The 24,097-nt window shown below is 40.2% G+C and overlaps 1 long non-coding RNA gene across 2 annotated transcripts in view; it reads left to right on the forward strand.

Moving 5' to 3' along the window:
* The first annotated feature begins 991 nt into the window (after window positions 1-991).
* The window catches only part of LOC110217329 (uncharacterized), a 57,446-nt gene continuing 34,340 nt past the window's right edge, over window positions 992-24,097 (forward strand). For both annotated transcript variants that reach the window (XR_002327022.2, XR_013487495.1), the window contains exon 1: window positions 992-1,185. This is a non-coding gene — a long non-coding RNA (uncharacterized LOC110217329). The remainder of the gene's footprint in view (window positions 1,186-24,097) is intronic.

Below are 24,097 nucleotides of genomic sequence, written 5' to 3' on the forward strand. Positions count from 1 at the left end.
GGCCTTTATCAGAGATGTTTGATGCAAAGATTTTTTTTTTCCCAAATGAAAATTTATCTTCTTATTTTAGCACACTGAATTTGATAATGCAAAATATTTTAAATTTCATGCTATCAGAATTGTCTCTTTTTTTTGGGTTACGAAGTTCCTCATCTCCATCTCCCCTCCACCCATCTTCTCCTGGAGAATTAATTTTTGCACAAATAAGTGAATAGAAAATATACAAATAAACACAAATTAATTGCTTTTTTAAAAAACTCTTTTTTTTTGGAGGCAATCAGGGTTAAGTAATTTACCCAGAGTCACACAGCTGGTCTGAGACTGGATTTGAACTCAGGTCCTCCTGACTCTAGGGCCAGTGCTCTATCCACTATGCCACGTAGCTGCCCTGACACAAATTAATTTCAAGGAAGGGGAACATTAAAAATTAAGGAGATTAAGAAAAGGCTCTTATACATATAGCATAGCATTTATGGGAGCTAGAGGTTTTAAGATGCAGAAGTGAGAAGGGAGAGGATTATGGCAATGGAGGATTGTGTGTACAGCTACATAGAGGTGGGAAATGTTTTTTGAAGAATCTATGCCACAGAGCTGTTATTTTTTAAAAATCACTCTTAAAACTACAAAGGATATGTGTGTAATACTATTACAATTTTGTTACTGTTAGTAGCATTATTTTGCATGGGTGGCCCTTGGTCCATTTTGAGGAAACATCCTCCAGGTTTTTATATTATTAGTCAATTCACTGCAATTAGATCATCCAGCCTCACTGAACCTTTTTCCTCATGTACAAAACAAGGGGGTTGGCCTCAGTGGCCTGAGGTCCATTCTAGATCTAGATCTATGATCTCATCATCTTTCACTCACTTGTGCCTCTTCTCCTCAGTCACCTGATGATCCTGGCATCCTGTGACCTCATACTGTTCTCTGGCTGTCCAAAGTTCCACTTAAACCTGTTCTCACTCTTCCTCATCCTTCCTGTCATCACCCTTCCAACTGCATCATCAAAACTACCATTCTCTCAGTGCATAGCAGTTAGGGGGAGGACCTCTTATAAATTAATCCACACTAAAAAAAAAAATGACAGCTCCCACCCCCTCTAAACTTTCATAGGATTATTTGCTAAGTAATCCTAAGCTAATTCCTTTGGTGGAATTTCAGGTGGTGTGTGGGATACATTTTGAGGTAAGAACTTCCTTGAAATTGCTCTATTTGGCTTATTTTCCACATAACAATGCTAGGAGGGGAGAGAGGAGGGGAAATGAGAATTTATAGCTCCTAGTCTTCTCCTTCCAGCTGAGTCTAACTGAAAGGTTCTCTGAGGCTCTTCGGGAAATGATTTGATCTGTAATCAGGGAACACCCATTATAACATACCTTCTTGATTCCCTTTCTGGGGCTTTCCAGGTCCTAGAGGTTCCTTGGGTACTGAACGTTTGTTACAGCCATCCTCTGGGGTTAGGAATGTGGCTTGGGAGTTATTTTTCTATCTTTGACTACCTAAGACAGACAACTCAGGTTCTAAACAAGAAGCTAATTTGGGAGGGGGAGGAGGAGTTTACATGAGATCATCTTGATTTGTTCAGGGGCTCTGGAAGGATTCCTTCTTCCAGGAAGGGATGAATAAGTTGCAGGAGGTTGGAGGGGGAGAAGAGTGGGGAGGGGCTTGGGTTGGTAAATATGTTTGTGAGATCTGAGAATTCTAATACCTCACAACCGTCTACTGGAGAAAGAAGCAGACTCAGCCTCTTCCCTTTGAATGACACATTCAGGGGTCTTCAGCAGAACCTAAGAACAGTTCAAAGAACAGTTCCTTGTCCCTCACTACAAGTTCCCACCTCCTCACCCACAGAGTTACCTACTTGGTTGTATAAAAATAGCAATTACTGTCTCATGGTTGAGGTGGTAGGTGCATGCCAGGGATTAGTGGATAATTAACTGGGGAGAGTCAACAAACCTCTCAGAAATTTGGGAAAGGACAGTCCAAACTCTGTGCCCCATTCTGAGGATCAAATATCAGAAGATCAAAGCTGGAAATGGACCAGGTCCGGACCCATGAAGCCATGTAAAAAAAATCAGTCCAAGTAGAGGAACAGTGGACCCAAAGCCAAGGGGAGAAATGAAGAGTAGGAGAATAACATGGTTGGAAGGTTGTAGGACTTCAAGTAATAATTGGCATCATAAAAAGAATCAGCTGGGCAACATCATTTTGTGGCGGTAGCATGTTGTGCACAACTTCTCCCCCTAACCCCCAACCTAGAGATAGCACAATATGTGACAAATGATTACAGTAATCTAGGTAAAATACTTACCATTTATGTCTCATACTATGCAACATAATAATGATTATATGTCATTAACTGTCACATGAACTCTGTTTTAAGCTGTCTTGTTACCACACCTAATTGTGATCACCCAGTCAGTTTTCATAGTTTACTTTTCACATATTATGATCACCTTCCTTCTTCACAACATAAAAATAAATGACATCTCTCCACAATTTCTCACTTTATGAGAAACAGGGACAGAATTCAGAGTTGAATAAACACTGTATGTGACCCAATATGGTGATGTTTGTGTTCTTATCTATTGTGATGGTTAAAATGAGAGCTAGCAGCTACTTTGCAAACTTGTTTGTTGTACCGGCCTAACTGGTCTGGCCTCTGATAAGGACCATGGCTAGGTAGAGTTCATGGTGTTGTTTGTTGTACTTGGCCTTTAGGGATACATATAAGTGGTGTAGTGTGCTAGCTGGCCCTGCTTTCCAGATTCATCCCAGATCTTGTTAGTTGGAGGGCTCCCTGTGCCGTTGACACCTTTATTAAACTCCTCCCATGGATGGTTCCTCCTGGGGTCTCCATTTTGTGTGTGTGAAGAGCTTAAGCTGCCCTTCATTCCCCTCCTGGTCCTGTTTTTGGCTTTTTGATTTCAAAACCATAATCTCCCTGTGCCTCAATTTCCTTATCTGTAAAATAAGGGGGTTGGACTTGAAGGTCTTTAAGATCTCTTCCAGGTCGAAATCTATGAGCTCATGAAATGTTTACTAGGATAATCTTTCCTCACATTCCGTCCTGGATACTCGAGCTCCTTTCAAGCTCAGATAGCAGCCCTACAGGAGGCCTTTCTTGATTTCTCAGTTGTTAGCACTTTTTATCTTCACATATTAAAATGTATTTACTTTTTATAATAAGTATATATTGTAATCCCCCTCTCCCCAAGAATGTAAGCCTCTTGAGGTCAGGGACTGTTTCATTTTTCTCTTTGTATTCTTATTGGATAGCACAGTGATTGGCATGTGGTAGAGAGACAGACAGGGAGGGAGACAGAGAGAGACACAGGGAAATAGAGAGAGACAGAGAAAGAGATGAGGGGAAAGTGGAGAGGAGAAGAGGAGGAGAGAGTTTTTTGCTGCTATTGTTTATTTTTTTTTTAAACCGGGTCTAGGTAAACAATCTTCTGGCGTTTAGCTCCAAAGTCACAGAAAGTTTGTATAGCAAATCTCCCAGAGCATCTGCTTCCAGGCTGGTTAATTACAAAACAATTAGCTTCTAATGAGGCATTTGCTTCCTTATTCTGTTTACCAGCACCAATTCAACATCCGTCTATTGATAGCCGACTTGTGGAAACACCTTTAGATCAGGAGAGAAATCTTATTTCTTGAAACCCTAACAAAATAATTAAACAGATTCTTTAACTGAACCGGAAGCTTTTTTCTGTCTCTCTCTTTCAGTTTTGCTGGTACATAGATTAACAGGCTTCCTCTGCTGAGCCAGGAATTCCCCCAAAAGGAACCTGTTGGAAGTGTGAACATTCCTAGTCTTCCTGATTCTCAAGCTCTATTTGAAAACTTGTCTTTTCATATGAGGTGAAATTTACTAGGAGAAGAGTCAGGATAATGTTTACCAAGGGGAGAGTGTTTCATAAGAGAAGACCTTTGGGTAATACTGAAAAACTTAAACTGAGGCAACAAATGCAGTGAGCAGCATCTCCTTCAGAGAACATTTCAATGAGGAAAACAGAAATGCTGTCATTCTAAGATAGGGCTTTATGAATCTGGAGCACTAGTTCTGGTTTGCAGTTGACTCACTGTATGTTTTTAAACTTTTTTTTTTGTGGGGGGAGGGCTTGGTTTCCTGTCCTATGAAATGGGTCTAGTAATTTTGATCTGTTTTCCAGGAATTTGACTAGCAAATGATGACTACTTTTAAAGCAGCCTCCATGCTACAAAAAAAAAAAATCTTCTGTTTTTCACCCCTCCCCTTCTCTCCCCTCTACAATCCTCCCCCATCACCCCACTGGATTCATCAACTCATATATTTAGGACTGAAATCAACCTCAGAGGTCACCTACTCCAAAACTCTAATTTTACAAGTGAAGTAACTGAGCTTCATAAAGGCAAGGATCCTATTTATTTATCAGCGTATCAATCAACCAAGCAACAACCAGGTTATTATGTTATAAATATTAGTTATGAAGCATCAACCAGGTTCCTGGCTTTATCTGAGGCACTAGGGATGCAAATAAAAAAGCACTATGTGCACAGTAGGCACCTCAATAAATATTTATTTCATTGAATAAAATTCTATATTAAGAACACTATAGGATCATAGGGCAAGAGAGGTCTCATTTAGTCCAATCCCTTCATTTTACAGATGGGGAAACTGAGTCTCAGACAGTTACTTGCAACTAGGTAGAAAAGTGGATTGAGTGTGGATTGGAGTCAAGGAAGACCTGAGTTTGAATTTATCCTCATATACTATCTGTGTGACCTTGGGCATATCACTTAATCTTTTTCAAGTTTTAGTTTCTTTGTATGTAAAATGGGGATTATAGTAGTGTTTACCTCAGTGTTATTCTGTGGATCAAATGAAATAGCATGTGTAAAACATTTTGTAAGCCTCAAGGCACCACATAAATGCTAGATATTATCATCATCATTATTGTTCCTATTTATCCAATATTATGTAGGTAGTGAGTAGTAAAGTTGGGATTTATACCCTAGTCCTTTGGCTCACGGTGTCCTACAGCTTCAGAGATTTTCCTTATTATATAAATTCAGGAAAATATGCCTAGCTGAATTACCTTTCTTTTCACAAATATGTCTGCATTGCAGATTGCAACCATTAATGATTAAGTAGAGAAGTCTTAAATAGTTGTGACTTGCTCAGGGTCACTCAGAGAATAAGTTTCAGGGGCAATATTTGAACCCAAGAATTTCTGCCCCCAAAGCCCAGTATCTCTGTCTTTCTTTTAAGAGAAATTTATTGAAAGCAAATAGCCTTTGTAAGTAGCCATTAGTACAGTCATTTCAGACCTCCCTGATACTAAATGCCTCAGACCTTCCGATTTACCAGGCATGTGGGCCTCCTGGTCTTTGCTTCTGTTTTAGGAATATGCAAGACACAAACGGATCCAAATGGAAATGTTCTGCAAGGCCCTGCTTAGGATTTCATAGCCCAGCTTTAGAAGAATTTTCCTGGAGGCAGCTTTGGGAATGGTGTGAGACACAGAACTGCCATCCAATGGAAAAAGTTTATGTTTTCAAAAGAATTTGGTTTTAAGATGAAAAGGAGGTGTTTTTCCCTCACGGCCCATGGCAACCAGAGTGAAAAATGCCAAGTCCAGCAATGGCATAAAAATCTTGCTAAAGGAACCCAGTGTGTAACTGGGCGGTTGTCCTTAGGCCCACTTCACTCTGCTCCCCCAGCACAGAAGGCTGCTTTGTGCTTTTCTAGCTGACTCCATCACCCTGCCCCCAGGCTGCTATGAGAAGAAAAATTAAACAATAATAATAACCATTTCTTCTGGAGACTTTAAACTTCTCTAAGCTTCTGCTTTGTCTTTAGTCAAAAAACCCAGCCTCTTGTTTGGATTATTTTACCTTTCCCTACCTTTGACCTGCCCAGATGGTCCAATTTAAAAGATTTTTGAAATTTCAAAGGTCTCATATTCAGTATAAGCTATGTATCTAGCCTCTGGATCTCAGCTTGTCTATCACTGGAGTCCCACTCCTTAGTTTTTTTTTTTTAAGGCAATTGGGGTTAAGTGACTTGCCCAGGATCACACAGCTAATAAGTGTCAAGTATTTGTTCTAAGGCCAGATTTGAGCTCAGGTCCTCCTGACTTCAGGGCTGTGCTCTATCCATTGTGGCACCTAGCTGCCACTCTTTAGTTCTTTGTCAGTTTGTTTTTCTTACTAGTTTTGGGAATTCTGTGCCTCTTTCTTCCTTTCTGTACTTCTCTGACTCTGTCTCTGTCTCTCTCTTCCTTTTCCCCTCCCCCATCTTCTTCATATCACATTTTTCTCTTTCTCTCTCCTCTGGCTACTCATCTGACTATAAACATATCCAAGTCTTCCCAATCCTAAAATGACTTCCCTTTGCACTTCTACCCCATTTAGGTGCTGACAAAACCATATATTTACAGGCACCAGAACTATCTGACTCCCTAATTTGTAGAGGAAAGGAAGCTGAAGCCAAAGGTTAAGTCCAAGGTCTTGTCTGGATTTGCCCAAGGTCACATAGGTACTAAATGGCAGATTTTGAACTCAGATGATCTGACTCCAAATCCTGTATTCTTTCTACCTGACCACATTGCTTACTTTTCCTTAAAGTTTTGAAGCCAAGGATCTTAGATACCATCCAGTCCAACACTTTATTTTGCATCTGAGGAAGATGAGTCCTGTAGAATTTAAGTGACCTGTCTGGGGTTACACAGATAATAAGCAGTTAGTGATGGGATTCAAACCTAGCCAATTTTTGATTATTCATCCAGGGCTTTTACAGTATGCCATGATTTCTTATATGCCTTGACTTCTCTGCAGGATTTGACATTATTAACTACTCCTCTGCTCCTTTGCCCTTCAGAAATACCACACTGTTCTGGTTCTTCTCTTTCATATCCAGTTTCTCCTTCTCTCTCTTCATCAGCAGCCAGTTCCTTGTCCTCTTCAGTCCTCCTTCTCTTTCTTCTTCTTCTTCTTCTTCTTCTTCTTCTTCTTCTTCTTCTTCTTCTTCTTCTTCTTCTTCTTCTTCTTCTTCTTCTTCTTCTTCTTCTCTTCCTCCTCCTCCTCCTCCTCCTCCTCTTCCTCCATCTTCTCCTCTCTCTCTATCCCCCCTAAACCCCCTTCACTTCTATATTGTAAATTATCATCTCTACGTAGACAATTCTATAATCTAGGACTCCAGGCCTGCTTCCAGGCTTCAGACTGACAACTTCAAGGGCCTGCAGGACATCTAATCCTCCTTCCAGATTTGAGGTGTCCCATTGACACCTCAAACTCATTATGTTCAAAGCTAAGATTATACTCTTCATCACTAAATCTACTTAGTCCTTCTCATGCCATGATTTCTGTTATCACCATTCATCACTCCCTGAGTCTTCCATGTTTGAGAACCCGTGTTATCTCTGACTTTTTCATCTCACTCCTCTGTCTCATACTGTTAGTTACCAAGGAATTTTCTTAGTACTATCCCCAGCATTTCCCAATATCCCTAAGATCAATAACAATTCAAATCAAGATTGAATTTCTCTGGTTTAATGCCCGTTGGTTTAGGCCCCTATATTCAACCCAGGATAGATTGCTCTTTGGACATGTGATCACTTGAAATGTTCAATAAGTGAAATTCAAGTTGCTGTTGATCAGTGAGCAATGGGTTGAAGTGAGGTCAATTTGAGGGAACCTCAGGCCCAGAAGTGATTGGTTAGAGCTAGAGGTAATCATGTTTGATAGAGAAGGCTTAGTGACAGAGTTAACTTAGATGTTTCTTTCTCAGCTTTTATGCAGAGACCTGTTCTTCATGTTTCCTGATCCCTGAGTTCTGACTTTCATGCGTGACTTGTGATTGCTATTTTCATTCTGTTTTCTGACTTATTCTAGATGTAAGAAATGTACCCATATTTTAGATTGACAAGATGCTGCCACAATTCTGACAGCCTAGTTCCAAAGCATAAAAAAGCCACATTTCATTAGCAACAAACTTGCCAGCGTACTTAGCTTAATGAGTCAGTTTGACATTTAAAAAGAATTCACAAAGCTTATTTATTTTCAGCATCCCCTCTAGTGACATTCTCCAGAGGAAGTATGGCAATTCAGTTTGTTCAAGTTTCAGTTTTGAATGTCATTTTATTTGAATGTTTAAGACTGTGTAATAGTGACTTTATTTCTTTAACCAATTCTCTTTCTGCTCATGGAGACTGGACTCAAACAAAATTCTAAAATTTCTTCTCATCAGGACTCACGCATAAAAGGCTGATTTCATGTGTTAATCTTGGGATGCCACAGCCTCTTCAACAAGTTACTGCTTTTGTACTTTGGAGTCCTAGATTCCATGAACTCTAGGTGTGTGGTCTTGAATTCCAGGGAAGTTTTTTTTTTTTGTACCACAGCCTTAGGGGTGATCTGAATCACCACTAGGATTGTTGTTATTGTTCAGTCATTTCAGTCATTCTGACTCTTCATAACCCTATTTGGAGTTTTCTGGGCAAAGATGCTGGAGTGATTGGCCATTTCTTTCTCCAGCTCATTTTGCAGATGAGGATACTGAGGCAAAAAGGGTTAAGTGACTTGCCCAGGGTTACACAGCTAGTAATTGTCTGAGGCCAGATTAGAACTCAGGCCTTCCTGACTCCGGGCCTGGTATTCTATCTATTGTGCCACCACTAGGATTACTAAAGATCAAAAGAAACAAACAACCAAAATCCTTCACAAATCAAAAGAAACAAAGGATAAAATCCTGCTATAACACTCTACATTATTGTCATTTTTGTGTTTGATGTTTCCTCTCGACACAGGGTCCCAGGGACTGACACTTCCTTGATTCATCATCTCTTTCCCAAATAATTTGAAATGTGACTATTTTACACTCTATCCTGACACCCAGGGTGTAGTCATCAATTTCCTTTGCAAGCACATAGGTACACAAAGTATAATGAATGTATAGATTTATTTATGAATTATTAAAAAAAATTGAACTCATAGAGTTCAAAAAATATTCCCTAGAAAATAATCTTTCCCATTGGTGAGCAAATCTCTCCCCAGAAGCCTGAATGACATCATCTGATTACAGTTACAACCTGAATGGTAGATTCTGTTTCTGGGCCTCTAAGTTCATCACTCTGTAGGTATTTCTTCCCAGTGTGGCTTTCAAGGCACTGAAGATGTTTTCTCCTCCATTGCTTCTACAATTCTTTGCACCATACTTCTTTGTTCATATCACTCCAGTATTCTTCTGATTTTTGCCTGCTCTTGGCTATTATAGCCCATCCCAGGATTCAGAACTCCCTTCTTTCTCTGCCATATTACTATTAAGAGACTCACCATCCTCTAAGTCACCCATACTTGGGGTTGATGGGGGCACGATACAAGTGGTAGCTAGGTAATACCATAGTGTGCAGAGCACTGTCAGGAAGACCTGAGTTCAAATTCAGCCTCAGAGACTTCCTAGATACATAATCCCTGGCAAGTCACTTAATCTCTTTTTGCCTCAGTTTCTTCAACTGTAAAATAAGGATAACAATAGCATCTACCTGCCAGGGTTGTTGTGAGGATCAAAAGAGATGAATTTTTAAAATGCTTAGCATAGTAAGTGCTTTACAAATGTTAGCTATTTTTACTGATATTTTCAACTTTTAACACAGTTGTCTGCTCCTCAGCTCCTCATCTTGGACCCTGTCTTCTTCACTTTGTGACACGGCTCTCTCCTGCTTCTCCCCCTGCCTATCAGAACCCTCCTTCTCAGGCAAATACTCTTTTATTTTTTTCCTGGGTCACCATCCATATCCCCCAGGGCTCTGTCCTCAGTCCCCAACTCTTGTCTTTCTATGCCATTTCTTAGTGATCTCATCAACTCTCATGGGTTCAATTATCATCTCTCTCTATTCCTTCCTGTTCTCTTTGTCCGGCCTTATTATCTCTTCTGAGCTACCGTGCTACCCCACCAACCATCTCCTGAGCATCTTGTCAATTCTAATTCCATAACACCTCTCATATGTGTCAGCACCAGGTTGAGGGCTTCATCACCTGCCCTGTTACAATTGCTTTTCACTTGGTCTCCCTCCTTAAGTTTCTCCCCTCTCAAAATAATTTTCCACGTGGCTGTCAAGGTGATTTTTCTAAGGCACGGCTATGACTGGTTAGTCCTCTTCTCAGTAAAATCCCTTTTAGCTCCAGGATTAAACAGCATTTACAACAGGTTGCCTTCACAACCTTCCCCCAACCTCTTAATCAAGCTGTAAATTTTGCCTTTTCACTGGTTGTCTCTTGCATCTAGAACGCTAGCTCTCCAACCTAACCCCTACATTGTGAATTCCCTGGCTACCTTCAAGAATCTGCTTAAAACCCACCTTCTTCAGACCTTTCTTTCCCTGTCCTTCCCACCCCACCCCCAATTTCCATAGTGCCTTTCCTCTGAGACTCATTCCACTTTCACTGAATGTATCTTGTATGTACAATTTTTTTGTATATTGTCTCCTCCATTAGAATGTGAATTCCTTGAGGGCAGGGACTAGTTTTTTGTCTTTATTTGTATCCCTAGCACTTAGCACAGTGCCTGGAACGTGGCAATTTCCTAATCAATGTTTCATTTCTAACTGACTAAACTCACTCTTCTTCTCAACTTCTCTACTTCTGTTGAGAAAACAATCATTCTACCAGTCACTTGGGTTTGCAACCTCAACCAATGAACATTCTAGAAGCCTAGAGGGGTTTAAGAACCTCTTAATGAGCCAGGGGATTTAGTCAGGAAAAGTTTCTAATTGAAGTTTCACACAATATTCTTTCTTCATGTTTCTATCATTGGCAAAGCAGTAACAAACAAGAGCAGTGAATAAAATAGACCCTGGAATGGAAGGTGCTATGCTGTCCTTTTAGTGCAGGGTGAGATAAGACCCATCATTCCCAAAATGTAATTATAATCTGAAACATTCCAAGATGAAAAGGTTGGAAATGTAATATGTTATTAAAGCTTTTAAAAGTGTTGTCTTAAGGCCAGACTTTATATTCAATGCAATGACATATAATTAAGTCTGAATACTTGAACTCATGATCCTCAGCATAATACACTCAGACAACAATGCTTAAAGGGTCCATGTTTTCATTTGTGTGGATGCTCATTCTGCCAACACTGGCATGGCCTTTGAAGATGCAGGGTCACTTTCATGGCTCTCTTGTAGGAGGATTGGAGACAGATTCCAGCCAAGGTTCATCTGGGTCAAAAGTGATGGTAGGTCATAGTATGCAGTTAGGCAATAGATGTTTGATGTAAATAGGTGACACCTTTCCCTGCTGAGATTTAGGGAACAGCAAGTGGTTGATAGTTTAGGAGGGGTTGTGTTTGTATATCTGTCTGTTTTTTTCCCCCTTTGGTGCTTGCTAATTCATTTTTAAAATTTTATTGACATATTTTTATTTTACACCTTCATTTCTAGATGTGTCTCTCCCTTACTCAGCAAGCATTCTATGGTAAGAAAGAATAAAAGAGAAAGAAAAAGAGAGGCAGTTCAGCAAAACCAACCCACACATCAACTATAATCTGATAGTATATTAAATTTACAATCCCAAAGGCCCCACCCCCACTCCTTACAAAGAAGAGAGGAAAGCACATCTTCTTAGTTCTTTTCTGGAATCAAACTCAATCATTACACTTAAATAATGTTTGGTTTTTTTGTTCTGCCCATTTGCATTAATGTAATCCTTGGGTATATTGTTCTCTTTGTAATACTTACTTCACTCTGCATCAGTTCATGTCTTCTGTGCTTCTCTGAGTGTTTTGTTTCTTATAGTGTGGCAATATTACATTGCATTCTGTGCTGCAATTTGTTTAGCCATTTTCCAATCAGTGGGCACCTACTTTAGTGTAAGATCTTTTATTCTTCTTTCTTTTTTTTTTTTTAACCAGATTTCTGACTTTATTGGTATAAGGAACTCCCAGTAGTTAAACTCTCTGTACCCATGCAGGCCAGCAACTATTCTGAATCTTATGGTCTTAGTTACCTGGGTTACTAAGAAGATAAGTGACTTGCCCAGGGCAGTACAACCAGTATGAGGCAGAGGTAGGACCTGTACTCAAGTCTGTCTATCTGAAGCTAGCTTGCTATCTACAATGCCAACACTGCTGCTTTACTCCCCTAAGAGTCCTACTATGAATATTGTGGCGTTTATTTTCTTGAGCTATATGCCTACCAATGGGATCTCTGGGTCAAAAGTTATCATCGGGTTTTTTTAAATAGGTTCCATAACAGACATTCCTCTTCCTCCTTAAGTCATCTGAAGACATATATCCCACCATCTTCTTCTCATCCAGTGTCATAGCTGCAACCACTGAGATGTTACCACATCTAGAAGTCTACAGGACAGCTAGGCAGCTGCCAAACACTGAGATGAGGGTGCTGTGGTGATGATAATAATGAAAATGAGAACTCCCATTTCCACAGTACTTGAAAGTTTACAAAAGGTTATCCTCATACTAATATTTTGAGGTAGGTACTATAAGTATTATTCTCTCTACAGATGAGCAAACTAAGGTAAATATAGGAGCAGTGATGTGTAGTCACTCAACTAGTAAAGAGCTTAGGTCTGAACTCTTCTCACTCCTAAAACCAGTGCCATAAGGCTCTTCCACTTGGGTTTTAAATGACTTTGAGCAAGGTACCTTCTGAAATAGCTTCCTATTCAGTACAGGAGCTAAAAACTGTATATTTTGGGGGCAGCTAGATGGCATGGAGGATAGAGCACCAGTCCTGGAGTTAGGAGGACCTGAGTTCAAATCTGACCTCATATACTTGACACTTACCAACTGCATGGCCCTGGGCAAGTCACTTAACCCAATTACCATACATACATACACATACATATATGTATATATGTATATACATACATATGTATATATACATAATATGTGTGTGTATGTATATATGTATATATATATATATATATATATGTATGTATATATATGTATATATATATACATACATATATATGTATGTATGTATATTTTCAAAGCTGGTCAAAAGGTTGACAATAAAGGTCAGGGGAGAAGCCCACAGTCACAGGACAGAGTTACTGCTTCATCAAAAGTCTCATGGACACTACCAGAACTTTAACAGAAACAATCACCTAATTCCTGGCCAAATTGGCCAGGCACCCTACAGTCCTGACAACATATAAACTTGGAAACTTCCTTGTAAGTCGATACAACACTAAGCAAAATTCACCAAAATTTGGAATGTTCTCATCCAAGTGAACTGTTTTGAGGCAGTGAAGTGTTTTCTCTGGTCCCTACCATCACACTACCTCAATAGCAAAGGAAGGCACCTGGGATTGACTGACCTGTCCCTATCTCCCCTCACCCTACCTATCCTGACCCCCAGATATTATGGGGAGATACCTAGAATTGGTTGGTTTTTCCTAATGATCCCCAGATATGATAGATGCTAGAGAAGAGGATGCTCAGAGAGGTAATAGGTTTACAGAGCTATGGAGTGGAAGACATACAATATAGGATACAATATAGGAAATTAGGAAGAGAGGAGGGTTTGGAGGGGAAAGTTAATGAGTTACTCAGGCCGCAATAGCCAGCTTGGTCACAGTCCTTCAGGAGCTAAAGGCTGCTTGGGGCTGCAACTTGGAAACAACAGCTCTGCAAAGTGCTAGGCCAGAGAACTGAAGAATACAAGGAGTGGGACAGGTCACTAGGCGAAGACACTGTGTGCATGGGGGAGGGGATGGGTAGCACTCCCCCAAGGGAAAGAACATAGCAACCAATTGGGGCCATATCTCACCATCCAAAAGTCATTTGGGGCAGAGACCTAGGCTGGTGAACCATGAATTGCCCAGTGTGAAGGGAAGCTAAGATGCTTTGAGATCCAGCCCCCAAGGAAAAGAAAATCAGAGGGGAGGGAGTCAGGAAGTCAGTGATAAAGAAAATAAGGGGGGTGGGGTAGGAAAGAAGGTTATTAAATAGGATTATTTCCTTAAGCCTATTCTGTTCAGAAGAGCTATTGTGATACTATCCTTTTCAGGGCACCTGTGGTGAGGAGCTGGTGCCCATAATGTTCCTTTATGTTGTTTCTTGCCTAAGGGGGAATGTGAATTGGAAGACTCTCCCAGCATCTATCAAGGGCACATAAACAATAGTAGGTTTGAAGGCCTGTGCTTTGTCCTTGAGCTTCCTCCAGTCCTAATCCCCAAACAGAGTTGCTTTTAAGATGCAATGATATGAATTTTTGAATGGCTTCCCTTAATCAATGTCACTTACACTTGCACTGGTGCCAGTGGGAAGTGTCAGTCACATAAACCCTTTAGCTCCACTGAGTGTACAAACAGGTAGCTCCTTGAGGCTTCCCCACCTTTGTTATCTGCTTAAGATTAATGGACTGATTGTCTGCAGTTGGTGGCTATGGCCCCAGGTATAAGTGAACGCTTAACTAAAGTCAGGCAGGAGACAAATGATCAGGGCTTTGACTTCAGACTGTCTTATGTTCATATGGCACTTTCAGTTGTCTAAAACAACCCACTGTGTGATACAGGTAGGTATAATAATGATCTTGCACATATCTCATTCATAGTTATTTGCCTGGAATATTTGTTGTTATTGTTATTCAGTCCTTTTCAGTTGTATCTGACTCTTCATGACCCCTTTTGGGGCTTTCTTGGAAAAGATCCTGCAGTGGTCTGCCATTCCTTCTCAGTTCATTTTACAGATGAGGAAACTGAGATTAAAAAAGCTTAAATGACTTGCCTGTGGTTATATGGTGTCTGAGGCCAGATTTGAACTCAGGTCTGAGTTGGAACAGGAAATGGCAAGCCACTTGGGGAAAACTCCAAATGGGGTCATTAAGAGTCAGCTGTAACTAAAATGACTGAATCATAAGTATATCATCAATTGATCTTGACAGCAACTCTGTGGGATAGGTGTTTATTTTCATCCCCACTTTACAGATGAGGAAACAGACTAAGAGAGGTTAGGTGAATTGTCCAGAGTCACATAACTAAATGAGGGTCTGAAGCAGGATTTGTACCCAGGTTTTCCTGACTCTGAGTCCAGCATTCTCTCTGTTGTGATACCTGCCTGCCTATTGGACATTCTCAACTCTGTACCAGCATACTGATATTCTAAGATAGCTTCATCTACTCTTTTGGTGTCCTAGACTCACTCCGACACTGATAAATGGGGCTGATGCCAGGCCCAACAAATCCATGGCAGATTTTAAAGGGGCAAGACTGAGACTAAACCAGACCTAATGGTGACCGGGCGTGCCTGTCTCCCCCGCCCCACCCCCAGCTGCTGTCGGTGTGTGATTCTGGACAGTCATAGGGCGCCATGGGAGTGTTAGCTTCAGGGCCATTTGGTCTAGTGCTGAAAATGCAGAGACAGGAAATCTATCATCAAGTCTTTATTAAACACTTCCTTTGTGCTAGGCATGGTGCTGGTGATACAAAACCGAAAATGAATCCTTTAAGGAGCTTTTGCTCTATATGGGGAGAGAACATACACACAAATAAGTATATAAAAAACAATCGTTGAGATTAATTTTTGTAGGGGAAGTTACTGGTAGTTGGGGAGAAGATTGGAGAACACTACATTTGAACAGTTTTGAAAGAAACAAGAGTTCCTCAGAGGAACTGAAGAGGGTGGGAGTGCACTCCAAGCACAGGGGGGTAGTCAGTGCAAATCTGTGGAGATGGGAGATGGGGTGTTGTGTGAAAAAGAAAAATTGAGACTGAAAAGTTCCTCATGTGGTCTGAGCCCTTGTGATTCAGTGACTGTAGGAGGGAATCAACCTGGTAAGCAGCGCTTAGGTAAAATCTGCCTGGTGGCAGTTCTAGCCAGTCTGCTGGTAGGAGTTAAAACGGTTCAGCTTGATGAAGTTGGATTGGATTGTAAAAGCAAGAAAATGACAGTGATCACTCCTACAAGGACTATGTCAGTATGGCACACTGCCCATTTTACTGACACTTTGCAGAAAAATAGCTTCACTGTTCATGCTCCAAAGGTGTATAGATTTCCTCTCAGTTTGAGAGTGTATTGTTCAACCTAGGTATCAGGTGGGATGACTATATATATGTGTGTGTGTGTATATATATATATATATATATATATATATGTATGCCTACACAAGGTTTTGGCTTTGGCTACATTCACCTGTTGACTGATTAGCCACATTGTCACCAGCCTGAGTTATCTTGCCAAGAAATACTTTCTCCCCTCTTGTTTATTATTCACTCCTGAATAGCCTTCAATCTTAGCCAACTAAAATTAACCATAGGACTGGAGAGAGCTTCTGATTTCTCTTGATTTCCTTTAGCCAGTGGGAGTAAACTCTGTAGTGCTTTTCATAAGTGGTAGTTGGGCTGGATGTGTTACATCACCTTTGGCTCATTTTAACCCTTCTGTGGACTCATACAATCAGTACAATTTGAAGAAATCATTAATACGTGGCTAGATGCAATCCTTTAATACCCTATGAACACAATATGATACCTGTTTTAATAAAGGTAGCCTTATGACATTGCTAGTACATATAATCTATGTGACTAATTTTTTTTACTTCATGGTTTGTTTTCGAATTAAACCGAAAGGTAGAAACAGAAATAATCTAATAGGGCCACATTTTCTGACCAGAATTGTACACAGATAAGAGAGATGCATTTCCTGATTTCTGCATTTCCCTATTGACTTAACAATTTGGCATGGGGTAGCAGAAGGAATGCTGGAGTTGAAGTCAGAGAACTTGGGCTCAAATCTTGCCTCTGATAACACCCGTGTAACCTTGGTGCAAGTTTCTTAGCCTCTTTAGTCCTCAGTTTCCTCATCTAGAAAATGAAGAGATTGGACTGATGACCTCTGAGATCCCTTATAGCTCTAAATTTATGATCCCATGAATTTTCCTTACTTGATATAATTGATAAAAGCATGTAACATGTAGCATGTGATTAGGTATGAATGAGAGTTCTGATGCTGATTAGCTGGGTCAGTTTGAGTGAGTTATTCATCTCTCTAGACCTTAACATCCTTTATTCAGAAAAAAATGTTGGACTAGTTGGCCTACATTCCATTTCTAAAGTGCTGTGATCCTAAAATACTTGAAGGTGTCTTCATGGATCTATACTAGAACCCCTTCCTTCTAGTGACTTCTCCAGGTAGAATTACTTGGACCTACCCTTCATTTTCCCTGTGATTACTGAGGTAGTAGGAAGGCATTTTAGCCTTGGGCTTAGCAAAACTATGGAGGTGAGAGATGGAATGTCATCTCCATAGCTAGAATATAGATTATGAGGGGATATATTGTGAAAATAGCCTAGAAATATAGATGAATTAGATGGTAAAGAGCTTTAAATACCAAGGAAAACAATTCATATTTTTTACCCTGTTTTAGAAACAGTGGGGACACATTGAAGCTTTTTTGAGCAAGGAAATGACAGGTTCAGACCTGTTCCTTAGGAATATCAATTAGAATATGAACTGGAGAAAGTAAACACTTGGGTTCACTAGGGAGAACTTTTTGATGCTAGGTTAGTAGAGTAAGCAGGACATGGTGAGGGTCAGAACTAGTGTGGTAGCCATGTGAGTGAAGAAAAGATGGATGAGGAAGATGCTGCGGAGGTAGAATAAATAAGAATTGGCAACCACCAACAACCAGTTGGATGTGGTGCTGGTGAAGAGTTGGGGATTACTCCAAAGTTGTGAATTTGGGTGAATGGAAGGATGGTGATACTCTTGAGGGAGACAGGAAATTAGGAAGAGGGTGCTTGAAAGCTTGTTTCCAGACAAATACACAGCATAAAGGAAGAATTTCAAACAAAGATGAATGGTGGTGGCTTAAAGTGACTTACCATAGGGAAGTCACATTCTTCTATGTGTGTTTATTCCTTTGCCTTTCTCCCATTCGTTTGCAGGAGAAACTAAAAAAAATAATCTTGGTGCAGAGAAAAGTGGGAGGCTTCAGATCCAGAAACCTGATGGTAGTTGAGAGAGAAATCCCTAAGATATTCATTCCTTACGGGATGAGTTCTGGTAGTTGGATATAAAATATGAGTTTTAAAGATTTTCCCAAATAGAATTTTTGACTGAAATTTGAAGGATTTGATTTATACCTCCCAACTCAAAAGCTTAGACCTTTTGGCTCAAAATTCACCATATATGGGAGAGCCCAAACAAATGTATGTAGCACCTGGGACACTTCCCTCTTGCATATAGGGCACCAGGAAAAGCTATTTCAACTTCAAAATTTGCTGCAGGTCTTCATTCACTCAAAATGGATGGAGGATTGGCACAGAAACTCTGCTTTTGGTAAGTAGATAGTTTAGATTAATATAAACTAAATATAAATTAAATATAATAAACTAAAATAATAATAATAATATAATAATAAAAATAATAAAAAAACCTAAATATAAATAGGTATAAATATAAACAACACCTGCAGGCACTAGTTAGTTAACTGGTTGCTCTGTGTTCCAAAAGAGTTGGAATGCTGGAGATAAAACTGTTTTTATAAAGGAAAAGCCTATCATTGCCAAAGTTATGATAGATAGATTTTCCTCTGGGGAAGAAAATAGCCAAAGGTTTCATACTAAGCATGTAAGAGCTCTTTCTAAAAGAGTCAAAGTTTATACCTATGAATTCTAAGCTGGGAGAATGATGGCTGAGGCCTCTCTGCTTTCTCTTATGGAGAAGATGGAGCACCTCAGTTGAGAATTCTAGTCAAAGCCAGAAAGTGGTTGCGGAAAGACCTTTCACAACCATGTGATGCCTAGTTGTAACCGTTTGGGTTTGAGTTGTTTGTCCTTCATTTGCCAAGAGGACCAATGACATCATGAGGTTGAATTGTATTTAAGTGAGGCAGAGCTGTGCAACATCATCAGCCTTACTCCCTCCTCCAGTCATTGGAGTCCAATGGCAAAACATACGTCAAGATGATGGTGATGGCCACTTAGCTGCAATAAAAAAAACAGTAACAAGACCAAGAGAACCTTGACAAGTAGCACCCATGGCAGACTAGCTGGAAGCAGTGATTAGCAGAGGCTCTACATCTGGAAGAGATTGAAGGCCATATCAAATCAAGGGGAAGCAGAATTAGTCAGAGTCCTGGAGTCACATCAACAAAAGAGATTGGTGGCCCTATACCAGTGGAGGTATGATTTGTGGCTCTATGTTTCTACTCTGGCCACATATGCACTCTTCTATATGTGTGCCCTGGTCATATATGTTCCACATGTGTGCCCCCTCCATATATGTGCCCCCTCTGTGACTGTTCCTTAGACACATGCATTTCTCTGCATCTGTACACCTTTACCCCCACTTTCCTTAGGTGTGTCCACTCTTTCCACTGATTTTTTTTGTAGTGGGACACTGTGCCCCAAAATTTCCTTTGGGGGGATATTCTATAGCTAATTTTTTCCCCTCTTCTGCTTCATTAAATGATTTTGTTTTGAACTGATCATATCTATTTTCTGACTAGTAGAAGTGAATACATTGGTAGGGATTTGTGAGCTGTGATTTTGAATGAATGAAAAACCTGCAGCAAACTTTGAACTGGTAGTATCCATTGTGGAGGCCTCAAATGCAAAAGGAAAGTGCTTGAAGTAATCTATCTGCTTATCTGTGCTTCCCTAGATCCAAAGGGCCAAAGCTTTTGCATTGGGAAGTCTAAATCTGATACTTTAAATTTAGGTGAGAACGTTTACAAAGAACCAAACAATTTTTCAAAACATTTTCAGCCATTAGTTAGCCAAGGTCAAGACACAGGGCATGGAATCTTGTATTCAGAAGGCAATCTAGCCCTAATGCCCACTTGCAGATGAGGAAACTGAGACTTGGAGAGGGACACAGAACTAACTAGTGGTCAAGTTGAGATCTTCAAAACCAGTCATCTTTCTACTACGAGGTGGTGATTTCACACAACTAAGAATTCCTATTTTGTCCTTGTAACATATACATATACACATACATATATACATATACATACACACATAAGTGTGTGTATATATGTGTGTGTGTATATACACACACACACTATATATATATATATTTATTATATATATACATATACATATATATTTATATATATATATGTATATGTATATGTATATATATATAAATATAAATATATATATATATATATATATATATATATATATATATATATATATATATATATATATATATATATATATATACTCATCTCTCCTGAGCTACAGAGGGAGAGGCTTGATTGAAGAGGCAATAATTAATTTGATTAATATTTTTATACATTGAGGTTTAAGTTCTTCATTCTGACATCAATGCATGCCAAGCACCCACTTCTGAAAGTAGTTAAGCTCAGGCTTGATAGAAGATGTTTAGTTCTGTATTTAGAACTGATGTAATCAGGAAGAGTGTCAGTGAGTGTCAGTTCTGTTGTGCCCCAAGATCTATACAACTTACTATTCTCTTCTGCTTTGAATTTCCTGACCCATCATTAGGTAGAGAGAAGTCAGAACAGTAGCAACTGTTAATGAAGTTGATATCTTTTTAAAAAAATAATAATTATTTATTCAAGGTAAGATTTAACCTATTATCTTAAGTACTTAATTTTAAAATTTATTTTATTTTATTTTTAATTTATGGAATAAAACAAAAGTGAAGTTGATGTCTTACCCTGAAATGTATGTGTGTCTGAAGAGGAGTGTTCTGGGAAATCTGGAGAACTGAATTATTGACCCAAGGCTCCAAACATATGATGTGCTACACAAAAGAAGCTTTTCTTTAGGTGCATTTCTAGGTTCCTCTGATGAATGAATTCTGTTGAGAAAATATTTTGGTTATTGTAGATAGTAATTATTTTAATTTTAACAAGTTTTACAGTTTTTTATATCTGAAAAATGAATGTACACCCTTTTTTCTCTGACAATGTAAATTCCACCCATTCTTTAAAAGCCAGTCTAAATTCTCCATCATGAATTCTTCTTTGATTCTTTTAGTCTATATTCATTTTTCCTTTCTCTTATTTCTTATAGCTCTTAGAGTCTGTACTACACAATAACATACTTGATTATTTTCTTTTGAATAGTTTCACAACGGTCTCCTATGTAGATGCTTTATCTCTCCAATGAGATAGTGAATTTCTTGAGAAGGGTCACATTTGGATGTATCCCCTATAGCACTTAGGCAATACTGAGCGTATACTGGCTGCTCAGTAAATACTTGGTGTTAGAACTTGTAATTACTTGTAATTAGAGTCATAACTAGGGCAGAGTGGCTGGGGTTTTGCTAACAGCACTCAACTCCTTTGTCAGATAAAAAACAGCTAAGCTTAGCACCTAATTTATTAAAATAGTAAGTTATCAGATAGCATGCTTCCTCATCCTAGTATGGAATCTGAGATGAGCTCTTCCCTGCCCCAGTCCCTTGCCTGTTGCTGTCTTCCGTGGCAGTGGCCTTTGTAACAAACAGCCTCTCAGTTTCTGCCTATTGGTCCAATGTCCTGGGTCTTTCCCCTGTGGAACCTTGTGTCCTTAGTTCTGATCCAATATATGTCCCCATGCTTCCCACTACCCCTGCTCAACTCAGTTTTTTTAAACTTGATTTGAGGGTCCCTCATCTGATACTTGCTTCAAGAACTATCTTGCTATGCTTATACCAAAATTGCTAGTTACAGCTCTGCTTTGAAGTGGACCCCCTCCACTCATCAAATTGTCTTTTGTGACAAATGAATGGCCTTGGAAGCCTTAGACATCAGGAATCTTAGGTATGATTTTTGTATTGCAAAGGGCTGAAAACTATTCTCTCTACAAATCATACGTTCATAGTACTTTGGGAACCCCTGCCCCAGGATGAAGAGAATCTGGCTTTAACAGATCAGATATTCCCATTCTCTGTGGTCAGGCCAAACCTGTTGTCTGAGTAAAGGTAAGAGGGAGGCATCAGCAATGGGGGCGGAGTCTCAGGGGACCACGTGGTCCCCATCCTCCGGGGGCTGAGAATTGGGCACTTTGCTTCTTTGCTCTCTTCTTCCCTACAGCCCCCGTATTTCCCAGTAGGCCATGAGCACAGGGACTTCTCTGCCAGTGGGTGTGCTAGGAATAGAAGGCTGACAGATGACGGGCACTGTGCTAGAGCAGCAGAACTGAGAGAATGGAAAAACTGATCCCATAGGAGGTTGCTTGGGCCACCCTGCCAATTCAGCTGGAGCTGGAGGAAGCGCTTTCAAAACAGAATGTGGAGGAGCTGGCAGAACAGAACAGGGAGGCTTGCCAGGGCTTGCCAACTCACTATCTGAGACTGGGTGGATTCCACATGGCTAAGTCACAGCTTTTCAAATGTTATTGTACCTCGCGACTACCTTCTGTGCCCTTGTCAACCCTTAGAATGATCTGGACTAAGGCTATTTAGGCAAAGGTCAGAGAGAACAGTTCTGTGATCCAGCCATGCCAGGATCTTATGCTGCATAAGACACTCTAAAGTGAATACCCTAAGTGGGTTTTAATCTTAGTAGAGGGCTTTGTAGCTGCCATAGGATTTGGGGAAATTTACTTTAAATGAGACTAGTGATTTCATTGGGGGCAGCTAGGTGGTATAGTGGATAGAGAACTGGGCCTAGAGTCAGGAAGATCTGAGTCCAATCCAGCCTCAGACACTTACTAGTTGTGTGACCCTGGGCAAGTCACTTAACCTATTTGCCTTAGTTCCTCATCTGAAAAATGGGAATGCACTGGAGAAGGAAATGGCAAACCACTCCAGTATCTTTGCCAAGAAAACCTCACATACAAGTCCATGGATCCATGAAGAGTCAGACACAACTGAATGATTGACTGAATTAAATGAATGATTTCATTGGTATATGGAACTCTTTCCTGATCAACAAACTTCCTCTACCAGTGCAGATCAATACCTGTTGTGCAATTTAAAGCCTCAGAGAGCTGCCTGGGATCATGGAGAGGTTAAGAGACTTGCCTAGGGTCACATAGCCATTGTCAGCCAGGCAGTCAAGAAACAGTTATTAAGCATCTACTATGTGCCAGGCACTATGCCAAGCCCTGGAAGTACAAAGAGGAAAAAAAGTCCCTGCCCTCAAGGAGTTTATAATCTAATGGGAGAAGACAACACACAAAATAAGTGGTGGGGGGGAGAGGCAGAAGTTATCTATGGGGACATAATGGAGGAGCCCAGAGACATAAAACAGGTGGGAAATGAAGGTTGGCTGCTTTGGGTATCCTCCTTAAGAGGAGGTTCTGGAAGGAGCTTTCAATCCTCCAGTCAGAGGGCGGGAACCCAGGGGCAGAGGATACCTCTGAGTTGAGATCCAGGGCTGAAAGGACCTTCTAGGATGAAAAGGTTCCTGGGGTACAAAGGAGAAATACAGCTAATGCAGCCAGGTAGGAAATGAACATAGTGCTTTTGAACCATCCGTCTGTCTCTGAGGCCACGTTTCTCTCTACTATACCATGTTATCTTCAGGAAATTCAGGACTTTTAATTTCATCGGTGAGGAATATTCTGAGGATTGAAACAGCTTTGATCAGACAGCTTCCTCTCTTAAGTCTGATATTCCCTATAAGAATCAATCCAGTGATCAGCAAACACTTATTAAATGTCTACAATGTATCAAGCACAGTGCTGGTTTCTGGAGGTTCACATACAAAAGCAATCTCTTCCCTCAAGCATCTTACTTTCTACCGGGGACACTGCAGGCAGGAAAAGAGTCCTCATCTTTAAAATGAACAGGTGACACGATCCCTAGGGTCCTTTCTAGCAAACATCCTATGAGGTAGCGTGGAGAAAAAGGCAAGGGGAGGAGGAGCTGAATATTCATTTGAAGACATATATTTAGATCTGTGATCTGGGAGAAGGACTACACTTGTTTTACTCAGCCTCAGATGGTACACCTAGGAACAATGGATGAAAATTGCGGCAAGATGGTCTCCAGGGGAAAACAAAAACACAAAAACTTCCTAGCAATTAGAGCTACCCCAAGTGGAATGGGCAGCCTATGACTAGGTAATGAGTTCCACCTTAATTCAGGTCTTCAAGTAAAAACTGGATGACCACTCCTTATTTGGGAATGTTCCTATTCGGGTACAGATAAGACCTTCTGAACTCCCTTCTGTCTCCAAGATTT

This window comes from Phascolarctos cinereus, unplaced genomic scaffold, assembly GCF_003287225.1.
Source record: "Phascolarctos cinereus isolate Bilbo 61053 unplaced genomic scaffold, phaCin_HiC Scaffold_5;HRSCAF=322, whole genome shotgun sequence".
NCBI classification, from domain to species: Eukaryota; Metazoa; Chordata; class Mammalia; order Diprotodontia; family Phascolarctidae; genus Phascolarctos; species Phascolarctos cinereus.